A 22,000-nucleotide genomic window follows, 5' to 3' on the forward strand; every position below is an offset into this window, starting at 1 on the left:
TATTAGTAATTGGGCTTGGCAAACCAATTTCCCTTGAAATTGGATAACAGCTCAGTTTACACTGGGCCCCATTACAAACCGAACTGAACCCCATCACATCCCTGATGTCATCAATGGGAAAGCAGCAGAGTTGGAGTCCTTCCTCCTAAATCCTCTGTGAGCCTCTTCATGCCTACTCCCCTTACCAGGAACTTAGGGAACTTGTCCAGCAACTATAGATGCTGCTATAACAGCAAGAAAGGGAGGAAGGGAGTCCCTTTCTCCCCAGCACCTGATTCAAGTACTTGGGACTCTGGGAAATGTAACTTTCCCATGGCACCTGATTGTTTATGAACACAATGATTCATTTGAGGTTCACGTTGTATTTAAGGTGATCATTATCAGTTGCCAAGATTCTATTCCAAGCCAAAAAATTATGTTATTTACTGATATTGCTGTTGTAGTGCTATAAAGTGTCCCTGAGCTGAGAAATTCTGGGGACAATAAGATAAATTACCTGTATTCTCAGCAATAGAAGAAGCAATAATTTTTATTACTCTTGATTCCAGTTTGAGTGTATATTGGGTTTGAGACAAAGCTTGCTGGAGTCCTTAGAAATGTTCCCATCGTCTTCATTAATTCACCTAGTGAGCCGGAAGTTGTAATGAGGCGGACACACCCTGAGCTTAAACTTGGATGAGCTTTTTAATACAAAGCTGAAGAGATTATGAGAATGACCTACTTGCTTGAAGAGGATGAGTTCTTAGAATGTAGCATTGCCTCTGCTCATGAAGAAAAAAATGTGTTCAGCATAATGGGACATTTGTCCAGCTAGTACACAAATAGGGACACATTACAACTGCTCAAGGGAGCCATGTTGTCTCCTTATGGGATGTATCATTTTGTTCCTTTTCTGTATTGATCTATCGCTCATTCTACATGTGGGTGACCCCAGCACCATACAGAACACTGAGCAAGAAACCCTACACAGTGAGAACCACCACAAATTCTTCAGCAATATTTAATGTTTTCATTGCAACTTTGGCGGTGTATATCTTTAAGAATTTTGTTTTAAAGGCAATTCTGTTGTGCCAGTTTTGGCTTGTTGTTTAAACCAACACATCTTTAATCAGCTTCTTTAAAATGCAGGTTTCATGGGGCACTGAGTGATCGAAGAACCTGCATGTGCATGTAATTTCCGGTTGTTTTTCAATAGAACAAGGTGTAGGGCGGGGACGCGGGTGGCGCTGTGAGTAAAAGCCTCAGTGCCTAGGGCTTGCCGATCGAAAGGTCGGCGGTTTGAATCCCCGCGGCGGGGTGCGCTCCGGTTGTTCGGTCCCAGCGCCTGCCAACCTAGCAGTTCGAAAGCACTCCTGGGTGCAAGTAGATAAATAGGGACTGCTTACTAGCGGGAAGGTAAACGGCGTTTCCGTGTGCGGCTCTGGCTCACCAGAGCAGCGATGTCACGCTGGCTACGTGACCCGGAAGTGTCTCCGGACAGCGCTGGCCCTTGGCCTCTTTGAGTGAGATGGGCGCACAACCCTAGAGTCTGTCAAGACTGGCCCGTACGGGCAGGGGTACCTTTACCTTTACCTTAAGGTGTAGGGCAATGGTTAGAGAGTTGGATTAGGACCTGTGAGACTGGGCCATCTTCAACTACTTAGAAGAAAGGTGGGATAGAAATGCAATAGCAAAATAAATAAAAATCAACTTTGAGAGAAGGCAATTTGGAAAATATAAGTGATGCAAGGGGCAGCGTGCCTTTCCCAGGCCTTCTGTTTCCCCACCCTACACCCTAGGGTCCAAATGACAGTCACAGTTGCAAGTATACCCAAGGTGCCCAGTCCAGTTGCACATTGCACCAAAAGAGGGTCTGCATTGGCAAAAACAAAGGAGGGCACCAACTGGCACAAATGTTGGCAATTTATATGCAAATGGTAGTGGTGGGGACTGTTGTTATGATTATTTTATTACCATGCTGTGTATTTTACTATCTGTATTATGTTTTTATTATTATGCTGCATAAATTATGTTCTTAATGTTGTATGCCGCCCTGGGATCTTTGCATAAAGGGCAGTATATAAATTGAATAAATAAATGAATTATATGTATATAGCCTCAGAATTAGGAGAAATGACTGGTGGGGAAGACTCAGTATGCTGACCAGATGGGTATCTGCAAGTCTCCTGTTCTTTCCTTTGATGGTTTCTTATATTTAACCCAGACTTGGAGTGGGTAGCCCTCAAATGGACAACACCAACTGACTTTGCACTGGTCCATTTAGCTCAGTACTCTCCACACCTAGAGATGCCAGAGATTGGACCTGGGACCTTCTGCATGTAAAGCAGATGGTCCACCACAGAGCTATGGCCTTCTCTCATGCACCCAGGATCTATTTTGTTTGGAAAGTGGAATTCTTACCACTCAAACACTCTGACCACCTTCAGCACTGATCCTCAGAGGCCTATGTTGCATCCCACCACCCTTAGAGGGTACGATTGGTTGAGATGTGAGACAGTGCCTTTTTTTATTGCAGTCCTCAGGCTGTAAAACTCACTCCCTAGACAGATTTAGTTGGCTCCCCCACCCGCTTTTCAGGATTTAGGCAAGCTATTAAGACCTTTTTTATTTTGCCTGGCCAGTAGCTTGTGAGAAATCCTTGTTTCCCTTGTCTGATTATGTTCTGATAGTTTATTCCTCTCTCAGTTTTACTGTATTTTAAATGGTTCTCTTTGTATCCTTTGGGGGGAGGCTTACATGAGCTGCTCTGGAGGCCCTTTTTGGGCCTGAAAATGGACATATAAATGATTTGATAAATAAAATTAAGTAAATCTGTGAGGGCTGGGGGAACACCAGTGGGAATTCTTAGAGCTGTAGTAGAAGATTTTTATTTGCAGATTGAAAACAAAGGTAGCTCTGGGATTGTCACTACACAAATTTGCCATGTTAGAAAAGCCCTGGAGAGAAAGGGTGTAATATATTTGCAGGTCGACTGTTGAACTAGCAACCAAAGAAACCCAGTTATTAAAGGCTTGATGGATTTCGGTTCTTACGCACCACCCCCTTGGCGGCTGCAAGCTTCCCTGTTTTACCTACCTATTAAACCACCACTTGCTAATAGCTGTGTGCCACCAGGACGGTTGGAAGCTACCAGGATTACAGAGTCACTAGCAATGGAGCATCATTATCACTTGCCTCCAAACTGGTTCACACAGACATGCTCATTTTCAGCAAAACTGTTTCCGTACTGCACCACATCAAACGGCAGCAGTGGGTCACATATTCAGGTACTCTTCTATGAAAGGGACAAAAAAAAAAAAAACCCAAAAAAACCAGCAGCCTTGCACAAAGAAATCTAGAACATCAAAAGGAAAGAAAGAGAGGCCATATTAGAGTGGTTCACCCTGAGATATATTCATCATATTCAAAAAAATATTTAATCACAGTTATGTGATCTGTTACCTACTGCCTGAAGTGGTGTACCATCTAGCGACAGATTAACTAAGTGATCTCCTCAAACTACGACCGTCCTTCATGTGTCTCTTTTGTCTGCGTAAATTTGTGTGCAGTGCTGTTGTTCCCCTAATTACATGTGTTTCAGAGAAAGGAGAGAGGAGTGACATAATGATAGCAGTCCTGTGTCTGGAAAATGAACCTATCACTCCTTTAGCAAGAGTGCTCTGTAGCTGAGTCTCTGTAACATAACAGGCACTTGGCTCTTGATTTTGAGAATGACTCCATCTATTTTTTTATTTTTTACACAAAATGAATCCAGACTTTGAACTCAGCTTCCACTGATCATTTTCTGGAATATACTTTCTTCTGCAAGATCCCTAACCTTATTTCGGAGAATGGTAGGGAGAAATAAAGGGCATATGTGCAAAAGGTAGAATCTATTTTAAAAATAGTAAAATGCTGCCCATGAAATAATGCCCCCCCCCAAAGACCTTGACATAGATCACAGAACAGGATGTATGTACTGGAACAGAATTCTTTAGCAGGGAGTGTCTGGCTTTTCACAGATCTGGGCTGCTTCATTCACCTTGGGGCCCTGTCACAAAACATTTTTTCCTTTGCTGCATTTGGGATCTTTTGGAGCATAGTAGCCTAGTTGGAACAACTGTAATGAAAGACTATTGCTTCCCCCAAAAAAGTCAACCAAGCAAACGAACTTCTCATGAGAACATTAGAGGAGGCTGCTGGATCAGACCAATGGCCCAACTAGTTCAGCATCCTGTTCTCACAGTGGCCAAACAGATGCCCATGGGAAGCCCAGAAGGATTTGAGCACAACTACTCTCCCCAGATTAGAAGTGTCATCAAATTATTGAGCGCTTGATAAAAGCAGCACCATGACTGAACCTTGGAAGACGGGTGTTGTATAATCAGAATGACAACTCCCGGTCAAAAGTCTGGCCACCAAGTTCTGAGGCTTTCTCTGTCTAGAAGGGGCTGCAGCTCAGTCTAAGCTAATAAGCCATCATTACCACTTGAGCGCTGAAAGTAAGGACAAGATCCAAGAGCATCCTCAAGCTACAGAGGTTGTCCCTTCAGTGGGAGTGAAACCTCATTCAGGGGTGGTGAGATGCTACCTCATAAAGCCAATGAACTGCCCATTAACAGCAATTCCATCTTAACTGAATTGTTCATTCTCACTTATCCCGTTACTGATTCCAGCATGGGTTAGCCCTGCCACTGTCTTGCTAGGTTCTGATGTGAAGGAGAACTAGACTTGGGTGTGTTTGGTACAGTGATGTTGGCCATTCTTCAAAGTCAGCAGGCTTTCTCCCTCTTGTAGCAAAGCATTACCTCACAAATCCAGATGGTCAGCTAGATGCTATCCATCAAGAAGAGCAAAGGTCAAGCAAACCATGCGGTAACTGACATTCCACCAAGCCTCCTCCACCTCCCTGGGCTACATTAACTGAAAGTCTTCCAAGCAAACAGAATTAGACAGCTCTCTAGTAACATCCTGTATTTATACCGTTCCAGAAGTGGTGTCCAGGTTGCACCAGATGGAAGTGATTTCATTTGTTTGTGGTGTTTAGCAAACAAAAAAACAGTGGACTGTCAAGGATTTTCTCCAATAGCCTGGAGAATACTCCAAACAGTTCCACTGAATGAAACTGTGCTTATTTGACGCTAGCAGAGAAGTATTGTTCTTTACCACCATCAGCAGCCCAGATTCAGCCCTAGAATAAGCTCTTGCCTGTGTTCAGCTGGATTCACCTTGAGTTTCTCTCCACTTGTCTTCCAGCTACAAACCCTGCCATTTCACATCTCCAAGCTCCAAGCTGCTATGGAACATCGAAATGGCTAGTCCTGTCGAGTTTTGCTGGTATTTAATACTGGAAACCTAGTTAGGTGCCAGGATCATCATGGAGAGACCAGACCCAAGTACAAAATTCTGAATGGGATATGGCCAAGCTGGAGAAAGACACAGCATCTTTGTGATCAGCTGTTACCTTACCTGTAGTTTAGAGCCATTTCATTTCATTTCAGTACGGTGAAACCAAAGTGTCTCTAGACTCTTTTAACTGTTTGGATATCAATGGCTTTATTATATGAGGAAGGTCTTCTTAAGCATGACATAAAAGAGAGTGTTCCTGCATCTCAAGGGGTGTGTGTCTTTTCTAAAATGGCAGGCTAATAATAAATATGCAGCATATTTAGACTTGCAAATGCTAGGAGAGGAAGCCAGTAAACAGAGGAAGCTGCAATCAGCTCGCTGGCTGAAAGTCAAGAACATTAAAGCATAGCATTAGCCCTGGCTTGAATTAAAGTAACAATGAATTTGCATTAATGACAAAAGACACACAAAAAAGTAAAGCAAGCAAAGGCCAGGTTTTGCAACTTTGGGGACATTTGTGGCATTTAAATGGGAAAGTATCATCTAATTGCAGTAATCCTGAAGTCTTCACAGTTTGTTTAAATTGAGCTCAGGATGTCTTCTGAGCTGCTGCTGAGCCCTCTATTGAATGTGTGCACACGTACGCAAAGGATGTGTGTACAGCTACAGATGGACAGAACTGTTATTTTCGGTTTATCTCTGTTTCTAATTTTTCCATCTTGAGTTCAGCTGTCCCCATTTCCACATCAGTTTGTATTAAGAGGGAGGGGAAGCCTCATGAAAATTTGCATGCCTTTTCATGAAAGCTATATCTAATATATACAATCTTGCATGCATTCTTGCCCAATGTATACGTTTTGCCTAGTATATGCATTTTTGCAAGCAAGCGGGTGGGAGCTCACCCACATTCCCACTTGTCTTGTGCAGTTTTGCCTTTGCCCCGCCACTTCCCATAGAAAGCCTGCTCTTTAGCGTTAAATCCTGGTTGCTGTAGGCTTAAGTGCTGGAATAGCTCAGTTGGTAGAGCATGAGACTCATAATCTCAGGCTCGTGGGTTCAAGCCCCATCTTGGGCAAAAAATTCCCACATTGCAGGGGGCTGAGGTAGAAGAGCCTTGTGGTCCCTTTCCAACTCTATGATTCTATGAAATTGGAACAAACACCAATTTGCAGAAACCTCAATTGCCATTTGTTCTGATTCAGCGCTAAACCACAGGTTTCCCCCAAGGGAAAGCAGTAGGACAAGTGGAGGTTTAGATGACGCCCTGAGAGAGATAATTCCCAGCAACCTCCATCAGAAACTGTGCACAGCCTAGTTCATTAATGGTGCTGGGATCTGTAGCTCTGTAAGGGTAGGCTACCGTTCCCAGGATTCTCTGGGGGAAGCCACGGTCTATAAGCACCTTGTGTGTACACAGCCCGCGTGGGAAATCTTTGCTAAGGGGCTCCAGGACGGCAAGGGGGTTTCACTGAGCACTCGCTAGCATTTTGCCTTTCCATCTTCAGCCCCATTTCTGTTGGGCCCCAGCAAGAGAGAGATCCGTTTATGAAAGCAGACAGTTCCTCAAGTCCTCCGGGTACAGCAGCTGCTTGTTGCTCACAGAGAATGAAAACATATTAAAGTTAAAAACTGCTGCTCTAGTCATTTTTCAATTCCCCTCTCAGAGAACTGGCTTCCCTGGAAAATAGGTCACTTACATAAAAAGCACCTTATTACAGCACCGCAGCACCGAGGTTAGAGCAACGGCTCGGGAGACGCTTTCATTCCGAACCCCTGTTTTCAGACACTTCAATGTTTCTGAAAAATTGACCCTTTGGGCTGCAATTCTTCATGCTCATTTTCAACGCAACAAGCAAATGCCACAGCCAGCTGGCATCTCTTGTTTCTGATCAGACTGACTGTGGGATGAAGAATTCTAGACTTTAACCCTTAGCTGTTTTTCTTGGGGAAATCTACCTAATTCAGTAGAAAGACGGAAGGAGAGCTGCATCATTCCTCAACCAGGTGCCCTCCAAATGATTTGGACTACAGCTCCGTGAGCCTCAGCTTGGATTGAGATGTGTTCCCAGATCAGGCGAAGAAGAACCAGGGGAAGAGGCAGGAGGCAGAATCATAGACAGGATAGTGTTCAGATACCAGATAAGGCAAGGCAAATTTGTGTTGCCACTCAGTATAACACGTTGTTCAGGCTGACAAATCAGGTATATAGAGCCACCTAGGGCTCCACTGTTTACTCAAATGATGAGCAGAGATGAAGATACCTTCTCTGACCAATCTAAGGGGGCACCACAGCAGGAAAGATCGTACCACATAGCCTAACTACTTCCTAGGCTTTTTGAGAAGATAAAATGGGAGAGGAAGAACAATGCATGCTATTTTGGGCTCCCCCCCCCCTTTATATAAATAAAAATAAACCAGATACAGTGGTACCTCTGGTTGTGGACGGGTTCCATTTCAGAGCGTTGGTCAGATCCTGAGGTTTCCGAAACCCGAGGGACCGCTTTTGTGCATGTGCACACAGTGGTAGAGCACTTCTGCACATATGCACACTGCGAAACCTGAAAAAAATACTTCCGGGTTTGTCACATTCGCATCCTGAAGGATACGCAACCAGAGGTGTGCATATCCAGAGGTACCACAGTACGTGCTTTTAACCTGTGAACAGCCTTGGTCACTGAGGAATTCAAGCACCTTTGCCTTCTGCCTGAGTCCCCAGCACACTGTGATGGGTTATAGTCAGACACATCCCCATAGCAGAAAATGTTGCTGTTCCTTTGTAATGCAAAGACAGAACAGCAACCGCCCCTATCCTCAAGCCGGGGTAACAATCAATGTTTGATGCAGAAGAGATGACACAGACTCTCCTCACCGTGGGGTGGGGTGCAAACCGTATAGATACAGGGTTGGCCCAAGACATTTTGGCATCTGTCACAAAGTGCAGGGTGGCACATCGCCCTACAGAAACTGACTGGCCTGGCATCAGTGGTCTCAGTTGGGGCCTGAGTGCAGCAGGTGAGCTGAGGGGGCACAGGACAGACTGTGTGGCACCCACAGTGTGATTCCTAGCCAAGAATAACAACTGAGGGGTTAGGAAGAACAGCAAAGGGTTCATTTTTTGGCCACTTCACACTGCCTAATGGTAGGGCTGGCCTGCCCAGGTAGCTGCAGCCTGCCCGAAACTCTAATTTATAGCTTTATATGCTGGTTAATTCGGCCCTAAGCAAGTGCCAGATGTTCACTGCCCTGTTGGCTGCAGCCAGAGTGCCCGAACCAAAATCTCTGTCAGTCACCATTTGACTGGGGATGGGGGAGTGACCCCCTTTTACTGTCAGGGAGGGAGCAAAGAGCTCTAGCAGCAAGGAGCTGGTTTGAGAAATGAATTAACCACGTCTTCAGCGTGCAAGTGTAATTTACATAGCAGGAGCTGGGAGATAGATGGCTCTTTAAACCAGATCTGTCACTCGCAGCTCTTCCCCTCATCTCTCTTCGGCGCTTTGATGTTCCTCTTTGAAGAACTCTACACTTGCTGCTCGTCTCTCCCTTGGCGCTGCTCTGCTTCCCCCCCCCCCACAACCCACTCCCTTTCCCCCTCCATGCTGCTACACACTGTTGCATGTGCATCTCACCAGGAAGTAAAACCACCAGCCTGCACCCTGTGAGGTAATGAGGCAGGGGCTTTGGAGGGGGCCCTGTTCAGCAAATGCAATGACATAGGGTTCAATGACAGATTTGGCATCAGTTCAAAGAGGGTCCCGTTAAATAATTATGAATCACACAGAGCACAGCTATTTCTCCTTCCACAGTTCCTTCTCTCCCCCACCCACCGCCCCCACTCCATGGCACAGTAGTGTTGGAAAGAAATATTAACAGCCTTGCTTTGTAAATAGGAGCCGCAGTGGGACGACGGTGCTCTCTTCCACTTCCCTTGGGCTCGGGGAGAATGAGGCAGCAGAAGGGGCACAAGTGATGGGGTTGGGATCCCAGATTTCCATGATTCTGAATGTCAACATCTCCCTTTTCCAGGTAGAAAGACAGAGCAGCAGGGAAGGTGGCATGTTACAGCCTCCCTGGTGTGCGAGGATACATGAAGAATTTGAGTTCTGTGAATTCCAACATAGCCTGACCTGATTTGCACCTCCAGGCCGATGTGTGAATCAGAACATCATGGTAGGTCGGATTTCACAACATCTCCGAATTTTGCAATAACAATTCTTGTCACTGAAAAAAATGCCAAAATGTTATTCTAGAATAATATATGTTTTAAAATTCACACATTCAGCTAAAATAGATATGTTTTTTGATGAGACACATATTTAAATTTAGGGATGTACAGTGAATTTGGATGAATCCTAAAGTGTGTGTCTTTGGGCAGGTTTGGGACTTGTGTAAGCCAAAGGGGGATCTGAAGCAGCCTGAACTGAAGCACGGACCTCCAAAGCATCCCCAAAGGGCACCTTGGCAATTCTGACACTGAAAAAACAATGCAGTGTGCCTTTAAAAAAATCCCCTCAAGTTTACCATGTAAGGAAAACACCAGGGTGGGGAGAGTGGGGAGGGTCTCTCTTGTGGCTGACAGATCTAGCTTCCAATCCGAGGGATTGGTCTTGCCAGGACTCTCCAATTGCAATGTTTCAAAGAAGGGGTGTTAATGTATCATCTTGTTCTTGTCTGTTCTGTTCTGTTTGTTAGTTCTGCTATTGGTACTTGTTTGGAAAATGTTGGATGTTCAAGTCCACCCACCTCTGTGTTGCATGCTTGCACACCCAGTCCTGTCAAATCAGCTTTCCACTTAGTTTCTGTGACTTTTGGTGCCAATTGAGTAGGACACAAGCTTTAATCTTGCCCTCCCCCCTATCCCCTGCACCTATCCTTCTGAAATTTTACAGGTAGCTTTCCTAGGGGCACTTCTACAATGCATGGCATTTTATACTTACTGCACACAAAACCACAGGGAAAGAAGCAAATCACATTTAGTTCTCTCCTCAATCAAATGTCCTGACACCGAGCACAAAACCTCTGGACTGTTTGCCTGCGATAGGGCAGGTTGCTTACCTAAGGGCACCTCTGTGATGCATGATATCTCACATAAATGACCTACAAAACAATAGGGAAGATGAAGTATATCCTTTTTTTTTTACCACCCCAATAACATAAAGACTGGCCTTGCAGAAAGTCCATTGGAGGTGTCTAAAATTTGGCAGGATTCATGAACTCTTTCATCTGCCCAAAAATGAAGAAAAGTATAGATGGCTCATTAAAATCACCACCACCACCAAACTTTAAAAGGTGCCTAGCACACACACACAAAACCACCTCTGGACTTACTTAAATGTAATTTGGCAGAATTTGCTGACTCAGGAGAAGCGGCTAGGTCTGCAAATTTCATCCACTTCTGTCAAAAATTTAAAACATTACATTCATTTTTAAAGTGATCCAAAATAGTATGTGTGAGGTAGGAAACTTCATTTTTCCAAATCAGTATCTAGACTGAAATCAGACTCCAAATGTTTAGGACAGGATTGGGCTGTTTTCTGAAGTGCTAAATCAGGATTCAAAGTGAATCTTGTCTTGCGCTGGCATTGAGAGCAGAGAAAGGGGAGACATGGTTATCATTTTATGTGATAGCATTTCAGGTATTTAAAAAGGGCAAATATTTGTTCTCTGCTGCCCCAGAGGGCAAGACTAGACCTAAGAGGCTTAAATTATAGGGCTGATTTCAGTGAAAGATTAGAAGCAACATTTCAGTGGAAAGGACAATCAGCAATGAAGCCAATTAGCTAGGGCAGTGGTGGATGTTCTCTCACTGAAGGTCCGCAAACAGAGGTTCGGCAGCTATCTAGCTCTGGATTTCCTGCATCGGTTAAGGCATTAGTTAGTTAAGGGAATTCCTAAATGGCTTCCCACAACAGGCTGTCCCAAAGTGATCAAAAACAATAAAATACAATAATACAGTAGAGCATACAGAAACATAATAAAAATGCAATAAAAAGCATACTCCATATTTGCTGGTCTAATTAGGACTTGCAGTAAAGGTGTATGTGTGTACATCTAAGTGTGTACATGTCATTGTCACCACCAGTAGGAGCATTAGGAGGAACAGTAAAATGCACCATGCCTCATAAATTAGGAAGACCTTTGCTTGGAATATACAGACGTTAGCAGAATAGTACACTACGCCTCTCTGTAATTCACCCAGTAGCACTGCTGTGTGTTGCTATCTGATGTGCTGCACTGCACATTGTTATGCGTCCAGGGCACCCGTCTTTGGTGCACATAAGGTGGCCATCCACGTTGTATTGTGAATTGCTTGCAAATACGTTGTAGGAATTTATTCATTTTACTTTTACTTTTTTTTATTTCTTCTTCATCCTGTTATGAGGTCTATATGGAACGGAGGTGAATGAATGATCTGGTTTTTTAGGCCTGCCGAATCTGTGGTAGATGGAAAACAAATAACTTCCACAGAACTTAATTCCGTGTGAGCCCTGCAGGGAGGATAAGGCCAGGAGAGGGTTTGGGGCATGGAGGAGCCGATGGGGTGGTAACTACCTCATTGTGGAAGAAAAATATTATTTTAAATGAAATGACCACAGTGGCGTAGCGTGGGGGGTGCAGGGGGGGCCAGCCGCACCGGGCGCAACATCTGGGGGGGGGGCACGCTCGCACTCGCAGCTCTCTGCCCCTACCTGGCTCACTCACTCTCTCTCACTGCAGTGCTGGCTGTGCGAAACCGATCCCAGCCGCCGGGTCGCCACCCACTGTGGAGGGGAGGGTGCCAGGCGTGTGGTGCGGTGCGGAGAGAGAGCGAGGGACTATCTGGGAGAGGGACAGTGCAGCGGGGGGGGGGGCGCAAATTACTATACTTGCCTTGCCCCGGGTTAGGGGCCGCAAATTACTTGCCTTGCCCCGGGTGCTGACAACCCACGCTACGCCACTGAATGACCATAAAACTGGCCAAGCTCTCTAGGAGAAAAGAGAGCAAACAAACATTTAACAAACGGTGGTGGTCAGAATTCTGGAGTATTCCAGTCATAGGTGTAGCCCAGATGCTCTTTGTCCTCCAGTGTGAATTCTGTGCCACTTTTTCTAGCTACACTGTATTTTCCCCAGTCTTGTATTTGTGAAACAGCTCAAGAGCACAGCTTTACTCACTCACAAAGTCATACACTGATATGTTTGCACAACAGGCGTATGGATATTCCGCTTCCAAGTCAGACACTCATGCTCTTGCACAGCTTCATACAGGCATTTAATATCCGTGTGAGTCTAAGATAAAGGCAAGAAATGTTGTTCCTGAGGGAGTGGAGAGTGAAGTGCATTTGTTAACAACCAGATATTCGAAACTTCGTTGACTGGGCCAGCAAACCAATTCCAGGGGTTAAATTTGTTTGTTTGTTTCTTAAATTTGTATACCGCCCTTCATTTGACGATATCAGGGCAGTTCACAACATAAAAATACAAAATACATAATAAGGACAAGAACAAAACAAATTCATAACCCCTGCTCCCACAAACACATAGAAACATAGAAAGTTAATCAGCCCAAGGCTTGGTTGAAGAGGAACATTGTCACCTAAAAGATGTCTAATGAAGGCGCCAGGCAAGCTTTCCTGGGGAGAGCATTCCATAATGGGGAGCCACTGCAGAAGGCCTGTTCCTGTGTTGCCACCCTCTGGACAAAGAAGGGCCTCAGATTAAGAATGCAGGGTCAGGGTTGGTTCATAAGGATAGAGGCAGTCCTTGAGCTACTTTAGGCTTTTAAGTCAAAACTAGCACTTTGAATTCGGCTCAGAAACTAATTGGCAGCCAGTGCAGTTGGACCAGGATTGGTGCAATATGCTCAAACCACCTTGCCCTGGTGAGCAACCTGGCCACCGAATTCTGCACCCGCTGAAGTTTCTGAATCGTTTTTTGAAGCCGCCCCATGTATAGCACATTGTAGTAATTAGATAGAGGCATCAAGGGCATACAGATTTCTGGCTGGTAGCAGGAGGAAGGAGCAAAAGAAAGTAGGACTGGCAAGCTAATCTGAAGGCTTCAGCACTCTCTCACAAGGTGCGGGCTTCAGGCAGTGCCATCACACCTGCCCACTCATGCATTCTGCACCACTTAAATAAAGGGTTCTGCAGTACAGGCACATCTGAGCATTAAGTGCTTGGCCCTGGTGCTATTAGGGGCCTGATGCACAGGAAACATCTCATTTAAATAGAGGCTTCCTCTTTTTCCAGACTAATATGGAACCATGTTTCTATTTGTTCTCTGAAAATGTTTGAAGTGTCACTTTCTTTTTCATCTCTAATTGGGATAAAACTTTGAATCTATGCCAAAGTGAAAGGTATAATTTGACTGCCTGGGTGCGACTCTGCAACACACAACTTGGGAAATGCTGTTCTGTCTGATGAGCTGTAATGCAGTTGCCCATCTTTCATCTGCAGCCTCTTTGAGTAATTACTCCAGTGGCTTTACTGTGGCAGACACTATTTGACTAGCAATAAGAGCAACTTGCCGTCCTGTTATTACTGCTTCAGTAGTAATTGCTTGGATGGTAAATCTGTCTTCTTCATGAGCCCGTCTCACAAAATATGTCAATCTCATCTCCCATGTTCCTACAATCTCAGAATAGGTGCTGACCAGTATAGCAGCCTCATTTTACTATTGCTGCATTCATTTTATGACTGCAATATATATATATATATATATATATATATATATATATATATATATAACTGTTGTATTATTTTTTCATGGGCAAAACCAGAAGTGTTTAAAAATTGCCGCAAAAATGTTTTTCAAAGATAGAAGTCTTCAGCCAGTATTTGGGCTGCTAAAAGTCTAAGGGAGACAATGCTCTCCTCCTCATATGCCTCATAGCTACCTAGTTAGCAATCCTTGGGAGCAGAAGTCTTTTGTTGCCAGGCTCACTGCCACCTTGCCCATCTCATTCTTCTAGAGATGTCCCAGTCTGCTAGGCATTTTTAGCACACTCCCCAGTTCAGTATTGTCCATTCTGATTAGTGTAGTCTGTGTGCCTAATTAGGCCCATTAGGTCACTTTGGCCAAGCCACGCCTACCTGCCCTACATCATATATCACACAGTGAAAACTTGGTTCAGCCAAAGGGGTTACCAACTTTGCAAACTGCGCAGGTGGAACCACACAGGTGCAAAAGATCACCTGACATTATTGTGGTGTCAGGCGATTGACAGGGGGGCAGCTCCACCCACCTACCATATTTGGCCTGCAGGGGTGGCGGACATAACAATTTAGACCCCCAAGCCAGACCCAGTTTTAGCACTATGTAGACGGGCTGCAGTGAGCCCAAGCAAAGTGTTGGGCTCCTTGATCCCCCTCTCCTCTTCCCACCCAGATTGGAGGAGGGCTTTTGTGGAGACGGAGAACATTTTCAAAGGATGTCCGCTTCGGGTGCAATTCGAACCGTGGACCTGCAGTAGGAGGGCTTGATGGAGAGTCGCAGTCAGCACTGTACCCACAATGGAAGGCAGAGTGCAGGAGAACATGTCCCTTTGCTACACTAGCACTCAGGCTGATGCAGTGAAGAAGCTTGGATTGGGCCTGCTGCCATCAGCTTGGTCCACCGGATCCCCTGTCAGCCCTGCCCTACCACCCCAAACACCCCATTTGGGGGGGTTTCCACTGGCTAGTTTGGCTGGGGCCATCAGGGTGCTTGTCAGTGACTGGTGGTAGAGCTCCCCTGCCAGCAGAGGCTGCTTTAATGATCACCTCTATTCCATCCAACCCCGCGTCAGCATAATGGATCAGGGTATTGCTCTGTTAGTTTCAAAGAGTTATGAAGCTGGCACATTTAACCAGAGATCATTATAAGCCAGGATTCCTGGTTTGGACAACAAAACAAGCCAACATTCTTTGCAAGAGAAACTGATCTGTGCAGAGGTGCCTCCTTCCAGCCATAAAGGGGGGGGGGGAGCAGGGAAGAGGGGCACTTTACTTGGGTTCACTGCAGTGTGCCCACATAATGCTAAACCAAGGTTTAACATCATGTGTTGATCCATGTATTGATTTTTATAATGGTGTTATGATGCTTGCGGGTTCATTTGCAATCACTTCCTTAATTTCCTCATATTAAATTGGTCCCTCCCACCCTGGCTGTAGCTCACTGAGGTGAAGTTTTCAGCGAGCTTTCCAACATGACCCCAAAATCTCTTCCCTGAGAAGTAACAGCCAATTTAGACCTCATCAGTGATTCCGTGTATATGTCAGGTTAGGAGGTTTTGTCCCAGCATGCATTTCTTTGCGCTTACTCATCCTGAATCTCATTTGACATTCTGTTGCCCATCACCCCATTTGGATCTTGACAGTCTGCATGGGATTTTATCATCATGAATAAATGCAATACCCCCACAATGGAAGTGGCACCTTGGGCAAAGCCATTTGGGTTATCCTGAAGCCGTGAATTACTACCGCACATGTATCATGCAGGATTATTATGATAATAATAATTCTCTGGAATGACTCCCAAGTTTCAAGATCAGTAGGAAAAACCCATGACCTTCAGTGCCGAGACAATTATGTCAGGAAAGTTTGCTGAGCGCCTGCATTATGACCTTAACCAATAGCTGTTCCTGGGTTTCTCCTCTATTAGTTTGTCTAGATAATATCTATGTTTATGCCTTAATAACACAGACTTCACCACTTTTGAGGGCAGCCAGTCTGCACTGCAATGTTTCATAGATTTTCAGGTGAAGGAAATGAGCATCAACATAATGAAAAATCAATTGTAATCTTTTGACTGACCAGCAGGCTTCCATGTACTGAAGTAACAAGGCTATGTAACATATAAGGAGTTTATTTTTCATCAGCTAGCTCCAATAATGTTTGCTTATTGATGATATGTCTTCAGCAATAAACAATGCATTTAAGTCTCCCTGGCTGAGCTCTGGGGAAGTATAGCTGTTTTGCTAATGGAGGAAATGTCTAACTACTTCCTAAATCAATTAGCTTGAAAGGTTCAGATGCAGAAGCATGAGGGTAAAGGCATGCATACACATTTGCTACCAAGTTAGGCTTGCTAGGATAAAGTATTCAAAGGCAAATTCCATCAGCACAACACCAGTGGCAGAGGAAGCCGCTCAGGCGCCTCAGGCGGCAAGCGCAGGGGCAAGGTGAGCCGCCCATAGGGGCGGGGCACATGGCAGGGCCTCTGGAGTCTGCTGCCTCCTCCCACTCAGCCGCCCTACAGCTGGGGGGGGGGGGAGACAGCAGGCAGACAGTTTGGGCAGTGTGGAGCCTGCACCAAGCCACCGCGTCTCTCACATGAAAAACATGTGGCTCAGACGCACTGCAGCCCCAGCAGTGAGTGCCACCCGGCATTTTGTCACACACACCCCCTTAGTGGTGACATTGACCCTTCTTCCTCTGCTCCTGCACACCACAGGGTTCCTTCTGTACATTCACCAATATCCCTCTCATATAAATATAGGCACAAGGCTAGGCTGCTTATGTGTGCTTCCTTCTACATATTAATATAAATCAGTGGGATACGCAACAAATTGTGGCAGTGTGTGCTGTGCTGCTCTTCAATATCCCACCCTCCTGGTTTTCCATTCTCGCCTCCACTTTGTCTGTCTGTCAGCTGGTCAGCATGCTGTGGTCACTGAGCATGCTCACTGGACTATTTTACCCACCTACCCAATCAGGGTTCTTTTTCTGCTCTGAGATTTTTTTGTACTTCTACAAACTATGGGAGACCAGTTCCAGGCAGACATAATGTTTTCTTTAAAAAACAGAAAACAAAACCTGGCAGACCTCATGAGTGGTTAAAAGCCTTGGTCCTTTTGGAATATGGGTTGGTCTACTTGCAGGTAGGGTTAGAGCCTGAATCTGACATTAAACTATCTCTGAATTTTTTGATGGGAGGGAACAAGGAGAATCCTAATGAGGAAGCTGGGAAAGTGCTGTCGACCAAGTCAGATCAGTGGTCCACCTAGCTCAGTATTGTCTACCCAAGGGTCACCTGATTTTTTCTGAGGGCTGCACTGACCCTTCGCAAACCCTCCAGAGCCCAGTGGTAGATGTGGCTGCCCCACACTCTCAAATGCATGAGAGGAAGGGTTAATGAGCCCTTCCCTGTCCATTGAATGATTGAGGTTATGACTGGGGAGCAGATGATTTGCATCCCTTTTGGGGTGCTGGGATTTAAACCTCTCTGTTCAACCCAGTACTGTGTGTCTCTCTCTCTCATATATATGTGCTTGAAGGGTCACATCAAGACCCCCAAACAGAAGGTTAGCCATCACAGGTCTACATACACTGACAGCATCTCACAGGACCCATTGCTAACCTTACTGAGAGATGCTATGGACTGAACTTGTGACCCTTTGCATACAAAGCATGTACGTAAGGCTTTCCCTGATTGCATTACATAAAACTTTTTTTTTTAAAAAAAAGATGAAATCTAGATAGAGCTATGTCTTGTATCAGTAGAAAGAAACAGAGAGGGTTAAAAAGAAAAGAACAAAGAAAGCATAAAAGAAGAAGGATGAACTTGCCACCCTGGAAGATTTCCTGGGAATATACGCAGTGCTTGAAAAGCAGAATAAAGATAAATTATTCAGTGGAAGTAAAATGTCTGGGAATAGGCAGGACAACTCTCACAGCAATGTCAGAAAGTGGAGCACGTGGCGAATTGGACCCAGGATTTTAGCAAAATAGACCAAAATCCAGGAGAGTGTAACATTTATGAGCAAACAGATGGATGACCTAAGGGGGCAAAAAAGAAAGAAGGTAGGAGAAGGTGTAGACAGACCAGAAGATGCATCTGAAGCAGCAACACCGGACGCCTTCATCTGCCTCACCTGCGATAAAACATGTCTCTCCCATATCGGTCTCTACAGCCACAGCAGGCGCTGTAACTCTCCAACAGTTTGACTTCACCCCCGAAGGCACATTCCTCCATTGTCTTCCGAGACACACAGATGCCAATAAAAAGATGACTAAATTCAGTGACTGAACAAGCAAACAAGGAAAAACTAGAACAAATCCAGACTCCCTCCAAAATGCTCTGAGCAGCATGGAAATTTCTGTGATGGAGCCCTATGTATTTCATATGTTAATTTATGAAATCTCAAGCAAAAAAGAGAATTTCACATTTAAAAAAGGAGAGAGGAATGTCTCTAGTATGCATGCTTATGGAGAAAAGCTGAAGACCATGTGGGATCATTGGTTGCAATTAACTTCATAGTAGCCAGTGGGTTCTTCATTTTCACCATGTCATGTGAGTCTTCCTGAACTGAACCTAAAGAGCTAAGTGTGAAATTCACAAAAACAATGAAGGATTTGAAAGAATCTGTCGAACTGATAAAATGAAGAGGTATGAGGGGGGAAACCAAAAAGCAACAGAACTGTATGTAACTTTGGGGAGCGGGAATCTATCTTTGCCATGAGAGTGTTAAGGGCAGGAACTGAGCTGAGAAAACAACAAAACAGAGACTGAGGCTGGCCCTCTTTTGGTATAATAGAAGTGCTAGCATGCTGAGTGATATAAATGCAGCTGTATCTATCTTCTCTACAAAGGAGGAAGGAAAAAACTGGTGATCATTAATAATATGCTAAGCATCGGGAAGAAATTTGCAATGTGGCAGGCCTGGCAGGAATAGGACTAGCAGAAATGACAGCAACTAGCATGGCCAGCGGGAGGAAAAAGTAGAGGCGGTGCTTGGAGACAGAAAAACAACAACAACCAAAGTTACTCCCCATGTTATAGATACTATAAACTAGGCTTTCTCTCCAGATTCAGTAGGCTAAAAAGGGCCCCTGTGGCTCCAGCTGAGTAGAAAGAAGAACTTCTGGCAGGCACAACTTGTCCTGCCATAGCGCTGAAATGATGTGGGAACTTGCCTGCGCTGAGATTGCCCCCTCTGCACTGCTATTAAAGGCATGAGGGACCTGTGGTGTAGTGAATCTAGGAACCCAGAAAGAAGGTTAACAGCAGCGATGAATTCTCCTGACCACAAGATCAGTTCTTGAATTCTCTCACCCCTTCTTCATATGCTTCCTGTTGGCCTGTTATGTTTTCTTGCTGGATGTTTCTATATAAATAATACGCAAGGCCTTTTTAACATGCAATGGACAAAATTTTCTGTACACAAAAGGGAAGAAAAAGCTCTCCAATGAGACTAAAAACTGGAAAGAGAGAAGCAAATAAAGTGACTGAGTTCAGGGGTTGCATAGCTGTAAGTAGTAGTAATATTTTCAAAGTAATGATTCTCCCAAGCCAAGAATATTGGAGAATAGAATAAACAGTTCCCTAAGTCTTCTATTTATCTTGGACTCAGTTGTTATAAAAATCCCCTAATAACTGGAAATGTGGTTGTACAGGAGTCCAAAATCTCAATAATGACAATTGTTATATTTCACCAATAAGTTTGCTGTTAATGCTGATAAATTGCTGCTGTTCCATTCAGAGAATGCTAATAAATCCTTACTTGTTACTTTGTGTTACTTTTTTCCTGACAGCAAAAAATCTCAACAGGATGTCTATTTCATGCCAGTTTCAAATTTATCTTACTAGAAAGCATTCAAACCAGGAGATAAAAATGTTCTAAGCATGCCTCAAAAATGGGCCTTTATTAATCTTCTAAAGTTAATACAACATAAACGACATAGAAAGATTTGCTAACAATTTACAAGTATTTTATACATTTCAAATCTAAAAGATTTATCACCAAATTCATAAGCTCTAAACCGCGCTGCAAAAAAAAAGTTATACCTATGACCTGCAATATAAAAATCATAAACACAGAAATGAAATGACTATTTTTCCTCCAGCCATGGAAAGGGAATGATGGGAAAGTTTAATTCCTAAGGGGAACTCGCTGTTGAATTTCTGCCTGTTAGAAGCACTGGCCCATGATACTGGAATGGAATGTCACAAATTCAATATTTAGCAACATTTCAGAACCCTAGCTTTTCCTTTTCAATCATTTTCAACTCTTACAACATTAAGGAATCCTTTTTAAAACCCACATCTCAAGCAGCATACCTGAGTTCAATGAGCCTTTCCAAAATATTTCTTTAAAGATGCATTTTCTTGGAAATTTCACCATCCAGTTCCACTTATCTCACTGGGGAGGCAAAACTGAGAAAGTGTCAAGACTGTAGCTGTCAAAATTCCATCCTAAGACCAATTAGCTGGGAATACCTGCCACTGGTGGATATAAAAGCCACCAGGGAGCCCAAAGCACAGCAGCACATTTTTGTATTCAGATACACAGTGTTGTTATACTGCTTTGTGTGGTTTCGCTCTGGATGACTTAGGCACTCTGACATCAAGGGGAGGGGAGTATCCTGTACCACAGGAGTGCGAAGCAGCCCAAAGAGAGCACGATCTGCTCCTGACCTCTCTTGGAACCGACACAGATACAGTTTGAGAACAGGGTGAGAATAGATAAAGAAACAAGCAAATCCCTATTCCCAGAGCCAAGAGGTTCACAGAGAAAGAAGCAGAAAAACACGACCATGTTAGAATTTCAAGCTCCATTAGAGAAACAGAGGAATGGGCAGGAGGAACTGCTAGGTGCTGACCAGAAAGCGCAGTGGAGAATCTGTGCCCTTCCAGGTGTTATTTTATTTTATTTATTTCATAAAATTTATGTACCACTTGATTGTTAAAAAAAACAACCGACACCCAAGCCACAAAGCAGTTTACAAAAAGAATGTTATTGAACTCTGGTTCCCATCAGCCCCAATGGTCCGGGATGGTGCAAGTTGTAATCCAACAACATCTGGAGGGCCACAGCTTTTCAGTCCCTGCTAAAGAGAAAGCTGCAAAGAAGGTGAGAATCAGATTAGAACAGTGCTTTTTTCAGGGGGTACTCAATGGTATGCAGTACTAGCACCTCTTTTTTTCTTGTTAAAAAGTGTGGCACTTACTGTAACAGGTAAAAGGTAAAAGTAAAAGATCCCTGGATGGTTAAATGCAGTCAAAGGTGACTATGGGGGTGTGGCGCTCATCTCCCTTTCAGAGGGAGCAGGCGTTTGTCCACAGACAGCTTTCCGGGTCATGTGGCCAGCATGACTAAACTGCTTCTGGTGCAATGGAACACCATGATGGAAACCAGAGCACATGGAGACATTGTTTACCTTCCCACCAGAGCAGTACCTATTTATCTAGTTGCACTGGTGTGCTTTCGAACTGCCAGGTTAGTAGGCGCTGGGACAGAGTAACGGGAGCTCACCCCGTCGCAGGAATTCAAACTGCCAACCTTCTGATCGGCAAGCCCAAGAGGCTCAGTGGTTTAGACCACAGCACCACCTGCATCCCTCCCTTACTGTAACAACTTCATGGTGAGCACCAGCACCTATTTTTCTAGGGGGAAAGTACTGGATAAGAGTATTAATTGAAACACGGTGGATGTTACCAAGCCATTATCTCATAACCCACAACACCAGTTTAGACTGATGGAGTGCTCAGCCTTGACATTCCCAAATGGAAATCTACAACTCCAGCCTGACCGGGCATGGGATCTGAGTGTTGCTAGGTCCATATTCTGAGAAGGTTCCTATAGCATTTAGCATTGTATACATAGAAGTGAAGAGTCTTCCAGATATTATTTCTCCTGTCAGCACCTTGTGGTATACCTGGCAAAATTCTTTAAATTCTTACAACAGTAAACAAGGCAGGCTGTGAGTGACCC

The sequence above is a fragment of the Podarcis tiliguerta genome, assembly GCF_965153285.1.
Source record: "Podarcis tiliguerta genome assembly, chromosome: 4".
NCBI lineage: Eukaryota > Metazoa > Chordata > Lepidosauria > Squamata > Lacertidae > Podarcis > Podarcis tiliguerta.